The sequence below is a fragment of the Lonchura striata genome, chromosome 37, assembly GCF_046129695.1.
Source record: "Lonchura striata isolate bLonStr1 chromosome 37, bLonStr1.mat, whole genome shotgun sequence".
Taxonomy (NCBI): domain Eukaryota; kingdom Metazoa; phylum Chordata; class Aves; order Passeriformes; family Estrildidae; genus Lonchura; species Lonchura striata.
Genome location: NC_134639.1, coordinates 2,850,388 through 2,860,266, shown reverse-complemented (window position 1 = coordinate 2,860,266; position 9,879 = coordinate 2,850,388).

Genomic DNA, 9,879 nt, shown 5'->3' with positions numbered 1-9,879 from the left:
GAGAGCGAAACCCGCCGCGGCGCGTCCCCCCACCGGGCCACACGGAAAGCAACCGGACGTGCTAGAGGAGACAGCGACCCGACGAGGCGGGCGCGGCCCGGACACCGGGGCCCCTTCGAGCCGGGGCGGCTCGCTCTGCAGCAGGCGGCGGAACGGCAAAGGAGCGCCGTGCGGTGCGCGCCCGCGCGCGCACGGGCGGCTCGGGCTCTTTTCCCCCGGCCGCGCACACCCCTCTCTCTCTCTCTCATATGGGGCTTTCGCCTTTCCTTTGCGCTTCGACACGGCGACTTTTCGCCTCCTCGCGGCTCGGCTCCAGCCGCACCGCCGCCCGGCGCTGCTCGCGGCCGGCACCCACGGGGCGCTAAACCGGGACCAAAGGCCGGCACCGGCAAACCTCGCGTGCTTTCGAAGGACACCTGTAGGCTCGCGGGGCCACGCGGCCATCACACAGCTGGGACGGTCAAGACGCCCTTCCTCGGCAGCGGGAGGGGCGACACCTCGCCTGCGACGGGGAGCGAATCGGAGAAGAGACCGCCCGGCCCGAACACCGGACCCCCGCCGTGGGCTTCCCCATGACAGAGAAGCCCCGGAAGAAAGCCCGGCCGGCCGGGGGCCCTCTCCGACGCGACCCGAAAAGCCTCATCGATCGGGGCGGACGCGGCTGCACGAGGGCAGAGGAGGCAGCGGAGCGCAGAGGCAAAGCCCCAGCAGCCGCGGAACCGCCCGGCCGAAAGCGTGCAACGCACACCACGGCCCCACGGCAGCCCACCAAGGCGCACGCCCCACCGGCCGGCGCCGCCACGGGTGCGGCTGGGCCGAGAGCGGACGGGCTTGGGGGCTCCGCGCGCGTGCGAGCGGGGACACGCGTCCCCGGACCGATCCGCTCGCGGATCGGTCCCGGCACAGGGTAGACCGGGGGGGTGCCGCCACCCGCCCGCGGACAACGGCTCTCCTGGCCGGACGACGGAAGGACGGGACCGCCGGGCCGGGGTGGGGATGGCCTTCACCCTTTTCTGCCCAGGGAACCCGTCCGAGCGTTCGAGAAAGGTGCCACCGGCTTTCGCCCGCCCCGCGGCTGGCGCGCTCTCTCTCTCTCTCTCTCTCTCGGCCTCTCTTTCTCTCCCCTTCGGAAAAGCCGGGGTACGGCACCGATCAACGGAAAAAAAAAAAAAAAAAAAAAAGGCACATGGCGTGCGCGGCCCACAAGGACCCGTGCTAACCACGGGCGCCGGGGGCCCGGGGGGGGGCGAGGCGCGCGCCGCCTTCTCGCTGCCCCCCCCCCTTCGAAACCCACCGGCATCGCTCGGCTCGGGGCTCGCTCGGCCCCCCGGCTCCACACAACCTCGGCTTTCGTGGGCCCGCACGCTTCTCGGTGCCGCGGCTTAGGGCCGCGAGAGGAAAAGGCCATCGGAGGCCGGGCGGGCGGGGCCCCCCACAGCACCCGCACACGCCCTTGAAAAAATAGCAACGGACCGCCCGGGGCAGAAGCGGGCTCGGTCGCCACGACCGAGGAAGGGCGAGGCGCCGCCGCCTCGCCCGCGACCTTCCGGGGGTTGCTCTCTGCCGGGGGCTTCGGTCCGTGCTAGGGCGGGCCGGCCACCGCGGCCGGCCCCTCTCTGCCCGCGAAAAAAACAGCCCGCCCGCAAGGCGGGTCCCCGGCTTAAGGCCGAGGAAGGGGGTGACTTCAACAGCACGCGCCGGTGGGACGGGGTGCCGCCACCCCGGCTCCACGGCTCATCGGGCGACCGCCGTCACCGAGCCCCTCCGGCCACGCGGCGAATGCCGAGGCCAGGCCGCGTGCCCCACCGCTGCCCTTCCGACACGGACACGCTGGCAAACAGGTCGGGAGCGGGGGAACCGGGCGCCGCCACCGCGGCGGGCTGGCCGGGCCTTGCTCGGGGAGGAGGCTCTCGGGCGAGGGCCGGGGAAAAAAAAAGCCCGGCCGCGTCGACCCCCGGCTGCCGGCCACTGCCACCGGACCGGCTGCCGGAAAAATGCCTGCCGGAGCGGGCCCCGGCTTAAGGCCAGGCGGAAAAGGGACGAGGCGCCGCCGCCTCACCTGCCACCGATCGTCCCAGGGGGGCCGCCCCCCCTTCAACCGGGCCGGCACGGCAGCCGACCGGAGCGGAGCAACACACACGCGGGGCTTCTCACCGCCTCGCTGCGGCCAGCGAGCGGCTTCTCGACACGGTCTTTCGGGCCGTCTCTCTCGGCTCTCGGCTCTCTCTCTGGTGGCCCTTCACACTGCCCATTCTCTTCTCTCTGGCTTCTCGGGCAGCTCTCCCCCCGAAAGAGCGCCCTGGGCAGGACGGGAACCGGGACCAAGCCACGCGGCTCACCCGGCCTAGGCGGCACTCGCTCTGCCCCGACGACCGCGCGGCGCGGCCGCCCTATCCTCCGCCTTGCGACGCAGGCACCCTGGAAACCTGCGGGGACGCGGCCCGTCACCTCGCTCCCAATATACGGAAAGATAAGTCCAAGGCCGCCGACGCCTCCAAGGAGACGAGTGGAAGTCGACCGGGAGGGTGCGCCAGCGCAGGCCGACCGCTACGTCGACATAGCCGGAGGCAGCCTGGAACAGCGACCCCTTGGTGAACTTCCGCAGGCGGCCGCGACACCAGGTCTACCCGGGCGGACGGAGACCAGGTCTACCCCGGCTCCGGGATACCAGGTCTACCCCGGCCGCCGGGTACAAGGTCTACCCCGTCTCCGGGATACCAGGTCTACCCCGGCCGCCGGGTACAAGGTCTACCCCGTCTCCTGGATACCAGGTCTACCCCGGCCGCCGGGTACAAGGTCTACCCCGGCTCCTGGATACCAGGTCTACCCCGGCCGCCGGGTACAAGGTCTACCCCGGCTCCTGGATACCAGGTCTACCCCGGCCGCCGGGTACAAGGTCTACCCCGGCTCCGGGATACCAGGTCTACCCCGGCCGCCGGGTACAAGGTCTACCCCGGCTCCGGGATACCAGGTCTACCCCGGCCGCCGGGTACAAGGTCTACCCCGGCTCCGGGATACCAGGTCTACCCCGGCCGCCGGGTACAAGGTCTACCCCGGCTCCGGGATACCAGGTCTACCCCGGCCGCCGGGTACAAGGTCTACCCCGTCTCCGGGATACCAGGTCTACCCCGGCCGCCGGGTACAAGGTCTACCCCGTCTCCGGGATACCAGGTCTACCCCGGCCGCCGGGTACAAGGTCTACCCCGGCCGCCGGGTACAAGGTATACCACGTCTCCTGGATACCAGGTCTACCCCGGCCGCCGGGTACAAGGTCTACCCCGGCTCCTGGATACCAGGTCTACCCCGGCCGCCGGGTACAAGGTCTACCCCGTCTCCGGGATACCAGGTCTACCCCGGCCGCCGGGTACAAGGTCTACCCCGGCTCCGGGATACCAGGTCTACCCCGGCCGCCGGGTACAAGGTCTACCCCGGCTCCTGGATACCAGGTCTACCCCGGCCGCCGGGTACAAGGTCTACCCCGGCTCCTGGATACCAGGTCTACCCCGGCCGCCGGGTACAAGGTCTACCCCGGCTCCTGGATACCAGGTCTACCCCGGCCGCCGGGTACAAGGTCTACCCCGTCTCCGGGATACCAGGTCTACCCCGGCCGCCGGGTACCAGGTCTACCCCGGCTCCGGGATACCAGGTCTACCCCGGCCGCCGGGTACAAGGTCTACCCCGGCTGCGGGATACCAGGTCTACCCCGGCCGCCGGGTACAAGGTCTACCCCGGCTCCTGGATACCAGGTCTACCCCGGCCGCCGGGTACAAGGTCTACCCCGGCTCCGGGATACCAGGTCTACCCCGGCCGCCGGGTACAAGGTCTACCCCGTCTCCTGGATACCAGGTCTACCCCGGCCGCCGGGTACAAGGTCTACCCCGGCTCCGGGATACCAGGTCTACCCCGGCCGCCGGGTACAAGGTCTACCCCGTCTCCGGGATACCAGGTCTACCCCGGCCGCCGGGTACAAGGTATACCCCGTCTCCTGGATACCAGGTCTACCCCGGCCGCCGGGTACAAGGTCTACCCCGTCTCCTGGATACCAGGTCTACCCCGGCCGCCGGGTACAAGGTCTACCCCTCTCCGGGATACCAGGTCTACCCCGGCCGCCGGGTACAAGCTCTACCCCGGCTCCGGGATACCAGGTCTACCCCGGCCGCCGGGTACAAGGTCTACCCCGGCTCCGGGATACCAGGTCTACCCCGGCCGCCGGGTACAAGGTCTACCCCGGCTCCTGGATACCAGGTCTACCCCGGCCGCCGGGTACAAGGTCTACCCCGGCTCCTGGATACCAGGTCTACCCCGGCCGCCGGGTACAAGGTCTACCCCGTCTCCGGGATACCAGGTCTACCCCGGCCGCCGGGTACAAGGTCTACCCCGTCTCCGGGATACCAGGTCTACCCCGGCCGCCGGGTACAAGGTCTACCCCGGCTCCTGGATACCAGGTCTACCCCGGCCGCCGGGTACAAGGTCTACCCCGGCTCCTGGATACCAGGTCTACCCCGGCCGCCGGGTACAAGGTCTACCCCGGCTCCTGGATACCAGGTCTACCCCGGCCGCCGGGTACAAGGTCTACCCCGGCTCCTGGATACCAGGTCTACCCCGGCCGCCGGGTACAAGGTCTACCCCGTCTCCGGGATACCAGGTCTACCCCGGCCGCCGGGTACAAGGTATACCACGTCTCCTGGATACCAGGTCTACCCCGGCCGCCGGGTACAAGGTCTACCCCGGCTCCTGGATACCAGGTCTACCCCGGCCGCCGGGTACAAGGTCTACCCCGTCTCCGGGATACCAGGTCTACCCCGGCCGCCGGGTACCAGGTCTACCCCGGCTCCGGGATACCAGGTCTACCCCGGCCGCCGGGTACAAGGTCTACCCCGGCTCCGGGATACCAGGTCTACCCCGGCCGCCGGGTACAAGGTCTACCCCGGCTCCTGGATACCAGGTCTACCCCGGCCGCCGGGTACAAGGTCTACCCCGTCTCCGGGATACCAGGTCTACCCCGGCCGCCGGGTACAAGGTCTACCCCGGCTCCTGGATACCAGGTCTACCCCGGCCGCCGGGTACAAGGTCTACCCCGGCTCCTGGATACCAGGTCTACCCCGGCCGCCGGGTACAAGGTCTACCCCGGCTCCTGGATACCAGGTCTACCCCGGCCGCCGGGTACAAGGTCTACCCCGTCTCCGGGATACCAGGTCTACCCCGGCCGCCGGGTACAAGGTCTACCCCGGCTCCGGGATACCAGGTCTACCCCGGCCGCCGGGTACAAGGTCTACCCCGGCTCCGGGATACCAGGTCTACCCCGGCCGCCGGGTACAAGGTCTACCCCGTCTCCGGGATACCAGGTCTACCCCGGCCGCCGGGTACAAGGTCTACCCCGTCTCCGGGATACCAGGTCTACCCCGGCCGCCGGGTACAAGGTCTACCCCGTCTCCGGGATACCAGGTCTACCCCGGCCGCCGGGTACAAGGTCTACCCCGGCCGCCGGGTACAAGGTATACCACGTCTCCTGGATACCAGGTCTACCCCGGCCGCCGGGTACAAGGTCTACCCCGGCTCCTGGATACCAGGTCTACCCCGGCCGCCGGGTACAAGGTCTACCCCGTCTCCGGGATACCAGGTCTACCCCGGCCGCCGGGTACAAGGTCTACCCCGTCTCCGGGATACCAGGTCTACCCCGGCCGCCGGGTACAAGGTCTACCCCGGCTCCTGGATACCAGGTCTACCCCGGCCGCCGGGTACAAGGTCTACCCCGTCTCCGGGATACCAGGTCTACCCCGGCCGCCGGGTACAAGGTCTACCCCGGCTCCTGGATACCAGGTCTACCCCGGCCGCCGGGTACAAGGTCTACCCCGTCTCCGGGATACCAGGTCTACCCCGGCCGCCGGGTACCAGGTCTACCCCGGCTCCGGGATACCAGGTCTACCCCGGCCGCCGGGTACAAGGTCTACCCCGTCTCCGGGATACCAGGTCTACCCCGGCCGCCGGGTACAAGGTCTACCCCGGCTCCTGGATACCAGGTCTACCCCGGCCGCCGGGTACAAGGTCTACCCCGTCTCCTGGATACCAGGTCTACCCCGGCCGCCGGGTACAAGGTCTACCCCGGCTCCTGGATACCAGGTCTACCCCGGCCGCCGGGTACAAGGTCTACCCCGGCTCCTGGATACCAGGTCTACCCCGGCCGCCGGGTACAAGGTCTACCCCGTCTCCGGGATACCAGGTCTACCCCGGCCGCCGGGTACAAGGTATACCACGTCTCCTGGATACCAGGTCTACCCCGGCCGCCGGGTACAAGGTCTACCCCGGCTCCTGGATACCAGGTCTACCCCGGCCGCCGGGTACAAGGTCTACCCCGTCTCCGGGATACCAGGTCTACCCCGGCCGCCGGGTACAAGGTCTACCCCGTCTCCGGGATACCAGGTCTACCCCGGCCGCCGGGTACAAGGTCTACCCCGGCTCCTGGATACCAGGTCTACCCCGGCCGCCGGGTACAAGGTCTACCCCGGCTCCGGGATACCAGGTCTACCCCGGCCGCCGGGTACAAGGTCTACCCCGTCTCCGGGATACCAGGTCTACCCCGGCCGCCGGGTACAAGGTCTACCCCGGCTCCTGGATACCAGGTCTACCCCGGCCGCCGGGTACAAGGTCTACCCCGGCTCCTGGATACCAGGTCTACCCCGGCCGCCGGGTACAAGGTCTACCCCGTCTCCGGGATACCAGGTCTACCCCGGCCGCCGGGTACCAGGTCTACCCCGGCTCCGGGATACCAGGTCTACCCCGGCCGCCGGGTACAAGGTCTACCCCGGCTCCGGGATACCAGGTCTACCCCGGCCGCCGGGTACAAGGTCTACCCCGGCTCCTGGATACCAGGTCTACCCCGGCCGCCGGGTACAAGGTCTACCCCGTCTCCGGGATACCAGGTCTACCCCGGCCGCCGGGTACAAGGTCTACCCCGGCTCCGGGATACCAGGTCTACCCCGGCCGCCGGGTACAAGGTCTACCCCGTCTCCGGGATACCAGGTCTACCCCGGCCGCCGGGTACAAGGTATACCCCGTCTCCTGGATACCAGGTCTACCCCGGCCGCCGGGTACAAGGTCTACCCCGTCTCCTGGATACCAGGTCTACCCCGGCCGCCGGGTACAAGGTCTACCCCGTCTCCGGGATACCAGGTCTACCCCGGCCGCCGGGTACAAGGTCTACCCCGTCTCCGGGATACCAGGTCTACCCCGGCCGCCGGGTACAAGGTCTACCCCGGCTCCGGGATACCAGGTGTAGCCCGGGGGGCCGGACAACGGGTCTACCCCGGCGCCCGGAGGAAAAGTCTATTCCGGGGCCATGGCAAGAGGTATTTCCCCATACCCGGGTAGTAGAGCGTTTCTCAATGGCCGGCTTTACCTTTTTTTGCCTGGTGGGGGTGGGGGGGGCGGGCGCGAGGGGGGGGGCTCGGTGTGGGTTTTTGTGGGGGGTGGGGGAATGTGCGTTGCGGGACTTTTGGTTCGAGTTTTCTGGGTTTGTTTTAGGAGTTACGGGGTTATCCCTTTGTTTTTTGTGGCTTGGTTCCCCTTGGTCTGGTTTGGGGTTCGGGTTTCATTTCCCGCGCTTCCCCTTTCCTCCCTTCTCGAAGAGAACGACTCTTCTGTTCCCTCGGCGCAAGAAACTGATCCGGAAAAGGAATTTTCTTGGCGAACTTTATTTCTTTCCCTCTGGTACCCAGAGCGATCCCAGACCAAGCTGACAGGCAGCCTGCGTCAGCCTGCCGTCGAAGCAGCGTCAGCAGCCCCCTCCGCCCGGGGTGCCGCGCAGCCCTACCCGGCCGAACGGAATTTCAGTGGGGCCAGCGCGCAAGGGAAGCGAGGGAGGGAGGGAGGGACGGGGGGGCGGGGGGGGGAAGGGAGGGAGAGAGAGACAGAGAGAGAGGGGCACGGTGACACACACGCCGGCTCCACACACTCGCAATCCGACGCCGCCCCCTCAGAGCCCGCCCATCGACGGTTGGGGGCGCCCCGCCTGAAGACTTTCCCCGCCTCCGCCCATCGACGGTTGGGGGCGCCCCGCCCTGCCCCATCAGACTCCCCGGCGCCGCTCGCAGACTACTTTCCCCACCCCCGTCGCCGTCCCCCGCCCGCTCTCTCCTCGGCCGGTTCGCACACCCGCAGCGGCGGGAGGGCCAGGAGCGGGCCGACACCGAGGAAGGCGGGTCCTTCGGCCAGCAGGGCCGGGGCCCGCGGCAGAGGCGGCCCCTTTGCCGAGAAGCCTTCTCTTCGGCTCTCGCCCAGCCTTCTGCTTTGACGGCCTTCTTTCCTTGACGCTCCAGCCCGGCCTGGCCCCGTCCGAGCCCGGGGCAGGACGGCAGCGGGGTGGGGGGGAGGGGGGTCGAGCGGCTGAAGGCAGTGAGGGATCCGGAGACGGAGGCAGGAGCCGGGCCGCTGTCGCTTTGGGCACGGAGGAGGCGGGAGCGCTGCCGGCTCCCAACGGCCGGCTCCTTCCCTCTCTAGACCGGCGCCGGGCGGCCGGAGGGTGGGTCGTGCGCGGGACAGCAGGTCCGCCCGGGACACCAGGGCGACAGGTCTGCCGCAGCAGCCGGGCGGCCGGAGGCCGGGCCCGGAGTAGGACGACAGGTCTACCCCGGCTCCCGGAAGACCAGGTCTACCCCGAGGCTTCCGTGCACCAGGTCTACCCCGGCTCCCGGAACACCAGGTCTACCCCGGCTCCAGGGGAACAGGCCTACCCCGGCGCCCGGAATTCCAGGTCTACCCCGGCTCCCGGAAGACCAGGTCTACCCCGGCTCCAGGAGAACAGGCCTACCCCGGCGCCCGGAATTCCAGGTCTACCCCGGCTCCCGGAAGACCAGGTCTACCCCGGCGCCCGGAAGACCAGGTCTACCCCGAGGCTTCCGTGCACCAGGTCTACCCCGGCGCCCGGAACACCAGGTCTACCCCGAGGCTTCCGTGCACCAGGTCTACCCTGGCGCCCGGAACACCAGGTCTACCCCGGCTCCAGGGGAACAGGCCTACCCCGGCGCCCGGAATTCCAGGTCTACCCCGGCGCCCGGAAGACCAGGTCTACCCCGAGGCTTCCGTGCACCAAGTCTACCCCGGCGCTCGGAACACCAGGTCTACCCCGGCTCCCGGAACACCAGGTCTACCCCGGCTCCAGGGGAACAGGCCTACCCCGGCGCCCGGAATTCCAGGTCTACCCCGGCGCCCGGAAGACCAGGTCTACCCCGAGGCTTCCGTGCACCAAGTCTACCCCGGCGCTCGGAACACCAGGTCTACCCCGGCTCCCGGAACACCAGGTCTACCCCGGCTCCAGGGGAACAGGCCTACCCCGGCGCCCGGAATTCCAGGTCTACCCCGGCTCCCGGAAGACCAGGTCTACCCCGGCTCCAGGAGAACAGGCCTACCCCGGCGCCCGGAATTCCAGGTCTACCCCGGCTCCCGGAAGACCAGGTCTACCCCGGCGCCCGGAAGACCAGGTCTACCCCGAGGCTTCCGTGCACCAGGTCTACCCCGGCGCCCGGAAGACCAGGTCTACCCCGAGGCTTCCGTGCACCAGGTCTACCCCGGCGCCCGGAACACCAGGTCTACCCCGGCTCCAGGGGAACAGGCCTACCCCGGCGCCCGGAATTCCAGGTCTACCCCGGCGCCCGGAAGACCAGGTCTACCCCGAGGCTTCCGTGCACCAAGTCTACCCCGGCGCTCGGAACACCAGGTCTACCCCGGCTCCCGGAACACCAGGTCTACCCCGGCTCCAGGGGAACAGGCCTACCCCGGCGCCCGGAATTCCAGGTCTACCCCGGCGCCCGGAAGACCAGGTCTACCCCGAGGCTTCCGTGCACCAGGTCTACCCCGGCTCCCGGAACACCAGGTCTACCCCGG